Here is a 15,074-nt window from a genome sequence, read left to right as displayed (position 1 = left end):
TTTTATCTACCTTATCAACAGACGAGTAGAACATATGGAATAAAAATAAATAATGGGGGAACAAATGTTAAAATAAATTTAGTTTGAAATGCTAGTGATCAATGAAAGGGAGGGGTAAGGGGTATTGTATGTATAATTTTTTTTCTGTTTTTGTTTTACTTCTTTTTCTGAATAGATGCAAATGTTTCAAGAAATGATTATGATGATGAATATGCAGCTATGTGATGATATTGCAAACTGCTGATTATATATGTAGAACGGAATGATCAAAATGGGAATGTTTGCATTTTCTTTGTGTTTTTTTTTGGTATTTAAAAAAATAAAATAAAAAGATCAAAAAAAAAAGAAGACATGAAAAAAATATCAACAACAACAAAAAAGAAGACACAGGGCCAATGAACCCTCCTCAGGGCTCCCCTGCAACCAAAGAGTCTGCCTACCAGCTATCTGGATCAGTAGGCACTGGAGTCACTCAGCAGAGAAGCCCTTCTCATAAACATGGTTCTGAGGAAATAAGACCTGGTCCAGATGGTATTTTCTTGGGGAATTAGGATTAGGAATTCGGGTAGACAGGAATCAGAAGGTTGAGACTGGCAAAGAGATGATATATTATTGGGTGCACGCATTCTGTGGAGAGAAATGAGCCATGGCCTGGAGATATGATGTCCAGACTCAAAGCAAAACCAGTGGCAAAGGGAGTGCAGTAACCAGTTCTTCCCCTCACCACAGCTCCCTTTTTATTCAGCACTGATACTAAGCATGCAAAATATTTCCAGAGACAGCTACAAAGACCTCCAATCTTTGTTATGTTTGGGAAACTGTTTTGGTGCCAAGGAGAAAACAGTACCCAGTCACTTGACAACCTCTTGTCCTACTGAATCAAGAGAAAGAGCAGACTACCCTCCAGAAAGAAGCCAGATTCACTACTGGAGGCTGTCTCTGAATTGTTAAACATTTAGTTTTTAAAATTTGTTTTAAATGGGTTCTGTTTTAGTTTGTTAAAGCTGCCAGAATGCAATATACCAGAAATGCAATGGCTTTTTTTTTTTTTTTTTTTTAAAGGAAAGACAGAGAGAAGGAAGGAAGGATAGAAAGGAAGAAAGGGAAACATCTTTAAACATTTTCTTGTTTTATTGTATTTTGTTTTTCCGTTTTTTGTTACATGGGCTGGGGCCGGGAATCGAACCGAGGTCCTCCGGCATAGCAGGCAAGCACTTTGCCCGCTGAGCCACCGCGGCCCGCCGCAATGGCTTTTATAAAGGGAATTTACTAAGTTGCAAGTTTACAATTCTAAAACTGTGAAAATGTCCAAATTAAGGCACCAACAAGAGGTTACCTTCACTCAAGAAAGGCTGATACCATTTGGAACACCTCTGTCAGCTGGGAAGGTACATGGCGACCTCTGCTGGCTTTCTCACTGGCATCTTGTTTCAAGAAGCTTCCTTGGGTACATTTTCTTTCTTCACCTCCAAAGGTCTCTCTGCCTGTGTGGGCTTCTTGGCTCTGAAGCTTCTTCCAAAATGATTCCCCCTTAAAAGGCTCCAGTAACGAATCCCATCTGAATGGGTGGAGACACATCTCCATGGAACCTGCCTAATCAAAAGGTACCACCCACAATTGGGTGCTTCACATTTCCATGGAAACAATAAAAAAGATCCCACACAGCAGTATTGAATGAGGATTAAAGAACATAACTTTTCTGGGATACACAACAGATTCAAATCGGAACAGGTTCCTCCCTGTGCATGAGATGAAAATGCATATCTTTACTTTCTAGCTTGCCTTTTTTTTTTTTTTTTTTGCCATGACATTCTTCTACACATTTAATTGCAGATTTCTTTCCACCAATTTGCTACTGCTGTTACCCTCCCATTCCAACCATCTGCTTAGAGACATAATCACCAGCATTATCGCGCTGCTCCCAGTAAGACACATCCTTTGATCCCCAGTTGCCTTTGTATCCTCAGGCCTCCTATTGTGTCATCCCCTCCCCCTTTCATCTCCTGATTGTGTGCACTTGTGCATGCACATCCACACACCCTCCTCAGTTAGTTGTCATCTCCTTCCTGTTGTCTCAGTGCTGGGTTGGGCTGTTATTTCAGCCTTATTATCTACTCTTCCATACATGATGATAAACGCAGAAATAGAATAGAAAGCACTGATGCATTTCCTTTTTAATGGTCCACCAGGTAATGGGTACAAAATGGGGTTCAGCTCTTTCCAGGGAGCAAATTTTAACTAAACAGCCCTGGTCAGAATTATCTAGCTTTGATGTTTCATTCATTCATTTATTCATTCATTTGCTGAAGCGCTGACAGCAGGGATGCTACTTGGTGCTGTGGGTCTGGAAGGAGGTTCCATGATCAGGAAGTTCCCTGTCATGAAAGACCACTGTTTCAGTTTTCTAAAGCTGGTGGAATGCAATATACCAGACATGGGTTGACATTTACAGAGAGGATTTATTAGGTTACAAATTTACAGTTTTAAGGCCATGAAAATATCCAAATTAAGGCATCAAGAGGAAGATACCCTCTCTGAGGAAAGGCTGCTGGTATCTGGGATTTCTCTGTCACATGGAAAGGCACATGGCAATGGCTACTGATCCTTTTCTCCTGGACTTTAGTTTCAATGGTTCTCTCAGTTTCTGTGGCTCCTTGCTTAGCATCTTCAGACATCTCAGGGGTGTTTCTCTTTCTTACCCTCATAAAGGACTCCAGTAAAAGGATGAAGACCCACCTTGAATTGGCTGGGTCACATCTCAATTAAATCACAATAGGTCTGCCCCCATAAGAATGTATTAAAAGAATATGGTCTTTTTCTGGGGTACATAAAAGATTCAAACCAGCACGAGCACAGTGAGGAGCTCTTGAATGATCAAAGTAATGGTGGGCAGAGAGCAGCAGCCAGCCTCAGGGGCAGGGGGAGGGTATTCTGGGACTGAGGAGCTCCTGCCACCCTATGCCTGCTGGGGGCAGCCCCCATAATGCCACTACTGGTGGAGAAGCAGCGAGCATGGCTGCCACAGCCAACAGGGACCTCATCTGAGCCCACCCACCCCAAGGAAAGTGGGGTGGAGTCTTTCAAGTGGGGTCTCAGGTTTTCTGTATATTCAACTAAGAAAGCTTGAGTGACCACCCCCAAAGAATGGTACATTTTCATTTTGGGTTCTCATGATGCCACCATGTTCATATTGCATGTCATCAGACATACTGATAATGGAGCCACCAGCTCACCTCATTGTGATGAAAGACTCCAAATACTATGGAGGATTCAAATGCAATTCAACAGGGGACATCAATGATCACAGGCAGTTGTCACAGAAACTTACTGATTAGCCTTTTACTGAATGACAGACAAGATGATGACATTCATTAGGGCATTATGTGTGAAAAAAATTAATAAAAAAATGAAAACTACTTGCTAACAATTTATGGAATTGATGCTCATGCTAACACCAGAGAGCCTCCCTTCAAGGCTGAGGCCGAGAGAAGGAGCTGCACTCACATTGCTGGGGCTTCAAAAAGAGCCCCAATGACTTGACATTCAACCTGCAAAGATCATTAGCTTCCTTCTGAATTGCATTTCTGGATGCCATTTCCACATGTGGGTTTCAGATTTCAGCAAAATGAACAAATTTATTAGAGTATGTTTCCTCTTTCTCTAGTTGAATGCCACCCTTTCCCCTCCCCACTAAAAACAGCAACATTACTTTCTTGAACACAACAGATCAAATACATATACATATACCTTCATGTATAAAAACAAACACCAACTCCCTGTTTCCTGGAAATAAAGATCTATCTATGAAAAGAGGGGAAAAAGTCTCACGGGGAAAGATTTCTATGTAAGGAAGCTAAATATAGAGTTACCAAAGAAAGCAACCTTTTGTAGTGACAGAGATCATTGGCAAGTAGAAATAACATGAATTTGGGATCCACATATGATGACTTATAGGTCTCCTTACTTGCAAATGACTTTCAAAATAAAATTATATTTTAGCAAAGGCAAAAAAAAATCAGATTTAATGAATAAGGCAATCAATCTTATGGTTTTACTTTAAGTCTCTGAAGAGTTGTTTAAAAAACTTTTCCTTTGCATTGTACCAGGGTTAGTTTCCAGGTTTGTTACTGTTGGGGGAAGGCAGGGTAAAATCTTCAAGGGATTCCTCTACTACTTTTGTAATTTCCTGTGAACATGTAAGCATTTCAAAATAAAAGTTTAAAATTAAAAAAAAAGTTTTAAATATAAAAATGTTTTTTTAAAAAAACCTTCTCTAAGAGGCCTTACCTGGGGATTCTATATAAAATTCCAGCTCTGCCCCAACAGTTCATATTTTTGTTGACTACAATGTTTTTTCTTTATCATCTATTTCCTTATATATGCTACATGTTTATCTTCTTTGTTGTCTCCAATAGACTCCATGAAGTCAGGGATTTGGGACTATTTTGTTCACTGTTGAATATCTTGTATCTAGACCAGTGTGTGGTAGATAGTAGACACAAAAAACATTTGCTCAGTGAATATTGAAGAAATAAAAACATCCTAAGCATCATTAATGTTGGTTATTTAAATAAATTACAGTAGGGCCATAGAACAGCAGCGTAGAATATAGACCGTAGAATTAGACTACCTGGAATGAAATATTGTCTCTGACATTTGCCATCTTCATGACCTTGGGAAACTTATTCAATCTCTTAGTACCTCTGTTTCATCATCTGCAAAATTGGGGGAATAATGAGTGTCTTCACTACATTGGATTAGCAAAAGTATTAATGAGATTGTAGTATTAAATTCTAATTACAGCATCCGGCACACAGCAAATGCACAATTAATACTAACTTATTATTACAATGGAATACTATACAACCATCAAAAGTATGAGGCTGATTTTTATATACTGATATGGAAGCATCATAGAATTTGACAGAAAAGAGAATTCCCAAAACATATATGTATAATATGAACTCACTTTGTATTAAAAAAAGTCCTATGTATATGTGTGGGTAGAGTAAAATATACGAAAGAGAACCAACTAGACTCCTATCAATGGTTACTATTATGAGAACAATATAGATGGAAGTGGAGGGTTGCAATAGAATGACAAGCTTGGCTGCTCTTTGTCCTCAGTTCCTGGGGAAGCAACCAGGGAATCTTTGGGATTTCCTGTGACAGGCGTGTCTTCTGCTCTTCATGATGGGCCCAAGACCTTAGCTTTAGTTCATGGTCTAATAAGATGACAGGAGGGGCCAACTACTCTGCAGTCTCAGGGTGGGGGTTGCCCCCACCAGAAAGCCCAAGCAGGTGTCTAGGGCACTGGGACTTGAGCCACGTCATATCAGCCCCTCCTGCAGTAGTGGAGCTGCAGACTGAGATGCCATCAATCATGCCTCTGTAATGACGCCTCATATACAATAGGGACACTGGCAATCCCAATGAGCTTCAATGACTGAGAAAATAACATATTTGCTGTGCCAGGAGGGTGATGTGTCCAACTCTATGAGGATAGAAGACACTGAAGCTTGTCTTTGTGACCCTCGCAGACATCTCTCTATGTGTTTCTTCTTTTGGATTCTTATTTCAGTGAACTTTGTGAGTCTTTCTAGAAACTTATCAAATGCAAGGAGCTGGTGGGAAGCCCTGAATTTGTAACCAGTTGATCAGACATGCAAGTGACCTGAGCCCCCAGACTTGCAACTTGTGCTTGAAGCTGTGGGGTCTGGCCTCACTGGGTAGAGACAGAATTGAATTGATTGAGTTATTGGGTCTTTGCAGCTGGTGTCAGAAGCTATTATCAAAGTTGTAGGGGTTTCTGATAATCTTTACAGGGTGACTTTAGCTTTCTACGTTATATTATTCTGCATTGTTTGAAATGATAGAATGATTTACAGTGTGCACCAATTTATTTCTTTTTTGTACATGAAACTTAAAAATGCGGAAAATATTCCTCCTCTGCTTTCCTGCAGGGCCTGCCTTATGAGAGAGTGATCCAGATCTTTGAAGTCTGATTTTAAGGGTATAAGGAAAGGTCTCTGACTGGACTTTATTAATCTTTTAAAACTCACTCACCTATTGATAAGCAAATCTTTAAGGTACTTTTTTTATGTATGTCTTTTTTCAAGTATAAAATCTAATCGTGGGAGTAAAGAATATGCTTTTCCAAACTACACTGCCCTTCTCTTTCCCACCCCATTTCTGAAACACTCCCAGTGTTGATTTGAAATTGTTTTGTACCTCAGAAAAATCATGCTCTTCTAATCTAGTCTTGTGGGGAGAGACCTATTGTTGGGTGGGACCTCTTAATTAGCTTGTTTCCATGGAGATGTGACCGCGCCCACTCAAGGAGGGTCTTAATCCTTTCCTGGATCCCTTGATGAGAGAGAATTCAGAGTTGACACAGAAAGTAGAGCAATGAAACCAAGACACAGATATCTGGAGATTCAGAAGGAGCTGAGAGAGCCATTTGAACCCAGAAGCCAGGAGAGAAGGACAGTTGACATCATCATGTGCCTTCCCATGTGACAGAAGAACTCACGTGATCAGCCTTTCTTGAGAAGTGCCTTCATTTGGACATTTTCACAGCCTTAATGTAACTTGTAACTTAATAAATCTCCTTTATAAAAGCCATTCCATTTCTAGTATATTGCACTCTGGCAGCATTAGCAAGCAAGAACACTCTCCTAGGTGCTATGTTCCTTTGTTCCTCTTCTTAACGTCTTAACCTAGGATTTAATCAGTAGTCCAGTGCCCCCACTCGCCTCCCGGTCACCCAAGACTGGCCCATGAGAAGAGCACAGCACCTTTCTTCAGCAGCACCCCTGCTTATCACCACCCCTTTTCCTGCTGATAATGAATAACCCTTCTTGCTCCCCAGGTTTGAAAATTTGAGTCTTTCACTTGTCTTTCCTTTTACCTCACATCCAATCAGATTGCAACAATCAGAAAGTCAATGACCATTTATTGAGAGGTCACCATGTGCCAAGTGTGGTGCCAGGGCTAGAGACCTGCCAAATCAGGCATGTCCATTGCCTTTGGGGCCCTCACAGTCTAGTGGGATAGACATGTAAGCAGACAACATGCTTTATAAAGTGCTGCAGAAATATGACGAGAGTATCTCTTGCATCCATTTTTCAACTCCTTTGCTTAACTCTTTCACCTGCAATTGTTCCCTAATTCATTACTCCATTCCAATCTACTCCATACCAGGAAGCCAAATGGAGAATCCCAAATCACGATTTTCATTATTTTACTACCGTGCTCCAAAACCTACTTAGGTTCCCATTGCCAGTGTCATAAAATGCAAACTTCTTCACCTCAACGTAAAGGCTCCATATAGCATACTCTCTATCAGTAGCTAGTGAATGAATGACTGAATCTCAGCAGAACCTCCCTTTCAAACTTCTATTTAACAATCATGTGACTTGAATCATACTACTTTATCCATGTGACTATTGTTCTTATCTCAAAGACACAGCAGGAGTTTTTCTGCCTCTGTCCCTTGCTACTGTCTCTGTTCCTAGAGCCCTGGAAAACCCTTCCTAACTACTTCCTAGCTGCCAACACGTTAAAGCTCAGTTCTGGGCTCACCCTTCAATGGAGTCATCTTCCTCTAAATTTCTTTCAAACCCTTTGTCTGAGCCCTCATTTTCTGCTTTAGGATATGCTATTGGAAATTGCTATCTTTTGATAAATACATCTTGTCTCTCCAAAAAGGATTCCTATAATTTATCATCTTCTCCAACACTGGAGCTACAATTGTTAACTCTCTCATAATAATGACTTGGAGTGCTCAAACAATACATTTAGAAGAGTAAATAGCATTTATTCCCCAAAGGTGTGAGTGACATATTCCTGTATCTATCTCCATTGCAGAGTCCTTTGAAGAAGGGCTCTGACAGAAAATCATGAGGCAGCAGCCCTTACTAGCATGATAATGAATTAGGAACATACCGATCAACATCTTCCTTCCCACCAACATGACAGAATTGCAAATCTGTTTCCAGGGCCAGCTCCATTAAATCCACCAGCTGTCACTGGGTATTTCATAATTTATTTGGTTGGGTTATTAAAGATTTGGACATGTTAAAATTGGGAAGTGGGAAAAAGGATCAGGAAGTCTTCTTGGACTCTTTGTGCTAAATTGAAAAGCATCATTCTGAAGAAAATCTCTGTGACCTTCAAACTTTGGAGATGAGTCAAGCAGCAAACATCCATGTTTTCATCTTTTTCCACAATATTATCATTCATTCCATTCCATTCTGGAGCCAAAGAGCATAGAAATGATCTATTTAACTTGTGACTACAAAGCAATTGAGGAGAGTTGGACCTATAGCAAATTAAGTTTTCCCGAAAGCCAACACCCATTAAAATGGAAGTGCTCTTTACTTCCCCCAGGCTTGTCCCTCCCTCCCTATCCCCATCTCATATCATAGTACACAGCATTGTTTTATCATGCCGTTTATGACAGGGCATTGTTTCAATCTGCCAAAGCTGCCAGAATGCAACACAACAGAGATGGATTGACTTTTTTTTTAATTAATTTTTTTTAAATACCAAAAAGTGCAAACATTCTTAACTTTTAATCATTCTGTTCTACATATATAATCAGTAATTCACAATATCATCACATAGTTGCATATTCATCATCATGATCATTTCTTGGAACATTTGCATCTATTCAGAAAAAGAAATAAAAAGACAACAGAAAAAGATTCATAGATACTATACTCCTCACCCCTCCCCCTCACCGATCACCGGCATTTCAATCTATATTTATTTTAACATTTGTTTCCCCATTATTCATCTTTATTCCATATGTTTTACTCATCTGTTGATAAGGTAGATAAAAGGAGCATCAGAGACAAGTTTTTCACAATCACACAGTCACACTGTGAAAGCTATATCATTATACAATCATCTTCAAGAAACATGGCTACTGGAACACAGTTGTTGTACATTTTCAAGCAGTTCCCTCCAGCCTCTCCACTACACCTTGACTAACAAGGTGATAGCTATTTAATGCATTAGAATAACCTCCAGGATAACCTCTCAACTCTGTTTGGAATCTCTTAGCCATTAACAACTTGTTTTGTCTCATTTCACTCTTCCCCCTTTTGGTTGAGAAGGTTTTCTCAGATGGATTCACTTTTAATAAAAGGGGATTTATTAAGTTAAAAATGTATAGTTCTTCAGAGGAAAGACAGCTAACTTTCATCTGAGGTTTTCTCTTATACCAGAAAGCACAGGGCAATGTCTGCTGGCCTCTCCTGGCATCTGGGTTCCAACAGCCTTCCCCGGGGCAAATCCTTTCTGCCTCTCCAAACTTCCAGGCTGAGCTGTGAGTGTTGGATGAGGTATGCTGAGCTGCTGTGTTCTCTTCTGACCTCTCCCTTTTAAGCCTCCAGCTAATCAAATTAAGCATCACTCATTGTGGAAGGCACTCCCCCTTAGCCGACTGCAGATTCAATCAGCCACAGCTGAATTTCACATGCTAATGATTCAGTCATAGCAACAGAACCTGGCACCATCACATGGCCAAGTTGACACCTGAACCTAACTACTACAGGTATTGAAACATTGTTTTTGTCTTTTTCCACCCAAAATAGAATATAAATTCTATAAGGTCAAGTATTTTGTTATCCTTGTCATTTCAGTCCTAGGAAGAGTAACCGGGAAAGAGGAGACCTTGAAAGTCTGAACTAAACAAAAAATGATTGCTTCTTATAATTTTCAACTTTAGGCCATCCTAACAGCATTTCCAGAAAATGAAGGGTGCACGCTGCTCACAGCCCAGGGACTGTGCTATGATATTCTAAAGGGAGTTTTGAAAGTTTCTCTTAGTTTACATTTGTACAATACATTAACAATTATAAGACATTTTAAAGTATGTTACTGAATTAATCCTCACAGTAACCTTTGAATTAGGTACTATTGTTATTTCCATTTTACAGGTGAAGTAATGGTGGCTCAGAGAATTGAATATGGTAGACAAGATAATACTGCCCTCCTCTCCCACCAAGATACTAGGTCCTAATTCTGGAGCCTGTAAATGTTATCTTAGAAGGAAAATGGGTCCTTGCAGATGCAGTTAAGGATCTTGAAATGGAGAGATTATTCTGGATTATTTTATGGGTCATAAATGCAATCACAAGTGTCTCTGTAAGAAGAGGCAGAAGGAGATCCACACCACACGCACACACACACACACAAAGGAGGCCATTTGACCATGGAGGCAGAGGTTGGATTGATGTGGTCCCAAGTCCAGGAATGCCAACAGTCACCAGAAACTTGAAAATGCAAGGAATGGAATGTCACCCAAAGTCTCTGGAGGGAGCATGGCCCTGCTCACATCTTGATGTTATCTCAGTGGAACTGATTTTGGACTTCTGATGTCCATAATTGTGAAAGAATACATTTCTATTATTTTAAGCCAGAGTTTATAATAATTTGTTGCACTGGTGACAGGAAATTAATACAGCAAGTAACAGACCTACAGGCAAATAATAACAAATGGTTTACCCAGGATTCAAACCCTCTGACTATAACTCCTCAACCCGTTCCCCTGTTGCATGTGGCTAGAGATGCTTAGAGCATGATGCAAGCTCTGGCTATGACTAGGAGATTTTGGAAGCTAGATGAACTTCTCAGCATTCTATAGTGGCTAACTCCTTAACTTCCCCCACTTAATAATGAGCATATTTTTTGTAACATGTCCAATACTATATAAAGCACATATGTCTTTCAATACTCACAATTTTAGGAGTAGGACATTTTTGTGATAACCCATTTACAAATGAAAAAAAATTGAAGTACAGAAAGGATAAATTACTTGCCAATGTAATTTTAACTAACAAACTTTAATCCTTTAACACACTTCAGTAAGTTATTTGCATCTCTAATAACAAATATGGCAGGATAATGTTTTTAAAGTTTTAACCATATTCAATCCCATCCCCCACCTCCTTTTGTGAATTTCTTCATGTCTCCCACAAGGCCTCTCAACACAAGCAAGATGTTATGACTCACCCATTGCCATAAGAGTATTAAAGCAGAAGGGAGAGAACGATTGAGTCACATCATTTACTCATGTTTAAGAAGCTGAAGTACAGGTACAAGATGGTAAAATTTTAGAAAAAGTAGGAGCTTGGGATCTTGTCCTGCTCTGCTGGAACATGTACCACCTGTTGCCCTTGTAAGAACTTCTTGGCACCAAAACCAGTGCTTAGACCCCCATGGTCTTGGTGTCCACCCACTGACCAGTAATCAGGAGTGAAGCACATATCATCTTTTCTCAGTTCCGTCCATCCCACCTGTTATGGGTTGACTCGGGGCCACCATCGCCCCACACACCAAAATCCATGTTGACCCAGAACCTCAGAACGTGGCCTTATTTGGAAATAGGGTCTTCAGGGACATAGTTTGAGTTAAGATGAGGCCATACTGGATGAAGGTGGGCCCTAAATCTGATCACTGGTGTCCTTGCAAGGAAAGGGAAATTTGGACACAGTGACAGATGTGCAGACACAAGGAGAAGGCCTAGACCAATGGAGGCAAAGGTTGGAGTAATGTGACTACAAGCCAAGGATTGCTGGAAGCCCCCAGAAGCCAGGAGAAAGGTGTGGGACAGAGTTCCCTTCAGTGCCTCCAGAAGGAGCCAACACTGATTTCAGACTTTTAGCCGTAAGAGCTGAGAGAATAAATTTCTATTATTTTAATATTTAATTTACCAAATATTATTGACTTTGATATGGCAGCCATAGGAAATGAAAACATCACTAGGTATGGACAGGCCCATCTCCCCAAGTTCAGTGGCTTAGGTACTCATGCAAGTTCAGTGGCTTAGGTACTCATGCAAGTGACAAACACCTGGAAAGGAGAGTGAAGGCATACCTGGAGGGGTGAGGCAATGGGATAGGGAGACCCCTGGGTCAGTTTGAATCTGGTGTGTACCCCCAGAAAAGCCAAGTTCTTTAATCTTCATTCAATATTGCTGGGTGGGAGCTTTTGGATTATTTTCATGGAGATGTGACCCACCCAATTGTGGGTGGTGACATTCGATTAGATGGTTTCCATGGAGATGTGTCTCCACCTATTCAAGATGGGGTTGCTTACTGGAGCTCTTTAAGAGGGAACCATTTTAGAAAAAGCTTTGCAGCCAGCAGAGCCCACACAGCCAGAGACCTTTGGAGATGGAGAAGGAAAACGCCCTTGGGGAAGCCTAAGAAATGAAGAGAAAAAGCTAGCAGATGTCACTGTGTGCTTTTCCAGCTGAACGAGGTGTCCATAACCCAAATACCCCAGCAGACACCAGCCACGTGACTTCCCAGCTGACAAGCTGTTCCGGACAGCATCAGTCTTTTTGAGTGAAGGTAACCTTTTGTTGATGCAGTTGGACATGTTCATGACCTTAAAACTGTAAACTTGCAACTTAACAAACTCCCTTTTTAAAAGCCATTCCGTTTCTGATATACTGCATTCCAATAGTTTTTACAAACAAAAACAGCCCCTATTACTGAACTGAACTGTTTGGTGGTCTTTCTGAGCTTCCCTTACTCTTGGCGTCCCCACTATTGCGGGAATCAGCATCCAACCCCTTGGAACAAGAATAATCCCATCGTGCATCTTAAACCGCGGTGGAGCCTGACTCGTGGGGTTCCTCTGTCAGGAATCGGTTATAGAGAGTGACGCTGATTTGTAGTCGGTGTCTTCCAGTTCTCCAAAGTAGTCAGAGATTTTTTTATCTTCAGCCTGTTATGTAAATATACACCATCCTGCAGAGGCCTCTTGGGTCGTCCTGCAGATGATTTTTCTTTCTCTGCATTCTCTGGCAACTGACTCATTTCGCAAACCACTCGCAGTCATGGAGCAGTGCACACCATAGCCTCACTTTCATCTACTCCACCGCTCCCATCAATTTAACCCAGCGCCAAGCTTAGCAACAATTCAAGAGCTGGAAAGGGCAAAGCACCAATTATAGCACATAAGGCTTGGTCTGCTGGGTGAGGAGGAAATAGCTCGTTTGACCTTTTAGACTTATGCTAACTTTCAGGTCACAGGAGCCCACTTAGCCAACGACCTTGTCTGAACCACCTCAAACATTAACAACGTCTCCTTCGAAAAAAACTCATACCTCTTTGCAATCTACAGAACCAGACTGAAAGCATTTATATTCATTTCTAAAATGTTAAAAAAAAAATCGTTCCATGGAGATATTTGTGGGACATTCCAAAGAAAAGGGAAACATCATAATGTTACATGAGGGGACGACATTGCTGAGCAAACAGGCTGTGAGTGGCCTTTATTTGCTTAATGTGGAATAGTATTTAGCATGTATATTTTTATTTAACTGTATCCCACAACTGACGCTGCCAATATTCTTCCTGAGTTGGAAATGCTGCAGATACTGTATTTGATCTGAACTCTTCAGTGTCGACTCTTAGGGGAGGGTAAACAGTGCAGAAACGCTGCCATCAGAGAAGTGTTTGCCATAGGGAGGCCAAGTCAGAGCGTGAGCAGCAGATGGGGCTTGAGAGTCAAGAATGAAAAACCCAGGATGCGTCCAAACTCTGTAAATCATTATTGACTGAGTTTCATCCCGTCTTAATGGCTTTTACTACCTCTTGGTTCCAATTCGAAGTGCATATTAAAGCAAGCAACATTGCAAAGACCAGAGGGGCTAGAATAGTAAACTACCCGTAGCTTAGTAATCGTTATGCATTAATTATTTAGGAGCTGGAGCCACTCTTTGCAAACATTAAAACCAGTGACAGCAAAGAAATATGCCGCCTGTTCAGAGAATGGGAAGGAGTAGCGCTATTTGGGGTGGATGCTGGCACGATATTTAGCAGAGCATGACAGGTTTAGTAGATAAATAACGTGATGTAGTATCATGCAAACTGTTAGCAATGTATTGGAAGACACGAGTATTCCCTGTGGGGCATTTACATTGGATTTGCTATGATTGCAATATCTGCACAGTGATGCATTACGTGTTTTATTCTCTTTATTATATGTTTTCATTACTTTGTGTGTTAGAATGCAATAAAGAAAGCTGAAGCAATAAAGGCTGATTGATAATAATAATTCTGCAAAGATGCAACTTCCTTTGTAAAGCAGTTCTGGAGCCAAAGGAACCAATGCACCCATCATCTGTTCTTTTGTTAAGATTTTTATCCTTCTTTCTGATATAGGGATGGCAATTGGTTTGAAAACAGCTTTCGATGACAGCTGGCACTGCAGGGTAAAGGAGGAGGAAGGTAGGGGAGGGTGTGTTCCATTGGAATGCTGTATCTGGCACAGTTCTCTGTGTCTGTCTTTCTTTTCATAGTCTACCACTCAAATTTCAAATGTTCCCTTTGAAATGAAAATACATCATTTTCCAAGATTGGTAATGCTGGGCTCTCTCACTTGGACAGCTTAGCCTACATTCTGTGTTGCTTAAATCCCATCCCCAGGAACTCGATTAGTCCATCAACTGGCTTAATTGGAATCAGTAACTGAAACAGGTGTGTAATGGGAGGGTCCCAACATAAGCTAAAAAATGAGTTTCAGACCTGGCTGATCATGTGCAAGGAATTGGTGAAAGAGTCCAGAAGGGGTAGATGTTTCTGCTCATTTTGTTTGGGGCATGAGGTTTATCCATGGGTACCCAGGGAGGTGATTGGGATGGTAATACAGGCTAACATTTCTCTAGGATGTTGGCATCTGAATATTTTGGAGAAAGAAGCAGAAGCCAAAGGAAGAGAATGAATGAAATGGTTTCATAAGGGACTTTGGAGACCCAGAGGAGTAATTGTGTGGCTTTGTTGCTTTGGTGGAAAAACTTACAGTACAAAATTGGTTGCTAGCAGCATCCTTGGTGCTTTATATGTCGATCACAGAATATCTCTGGTCCAGCGAGGAAGCTGGGAAGGCAGCACCACCCCCAACTCCCCGAGGTTTTGTGGCTGTGGAAACACAGAGAAAGAGAGAGAGAGAGAGAGAGAGAGTGCCTCGTCCTGAGGATCAGCATCTTCAGGGAGGCCACGAACCTTGGAGACTCAGACAGCAGCAGCCAAAGTGACTCCAAAAGCAATATG

Source organism: Tamandua tetradactyla, chromosome 4 (assembly GCF_023851605.1).
Source record: "Tamandua tetradactyla isolate mTamTet1 chromosome 4, mTamTet1.pri, whole genome shotgun sequence".
In the NCBI taxonomy this organism is placed as follows: domain Eukaryota; kingdom Metazoa; phylum Chordata; class Mammalia; order Pilosa; family Myrmecophagidae; genus Tamandua; species Tamandua tetradactyla.
This window is presented reverse-complemented; position numbering follows the sequence as displayed.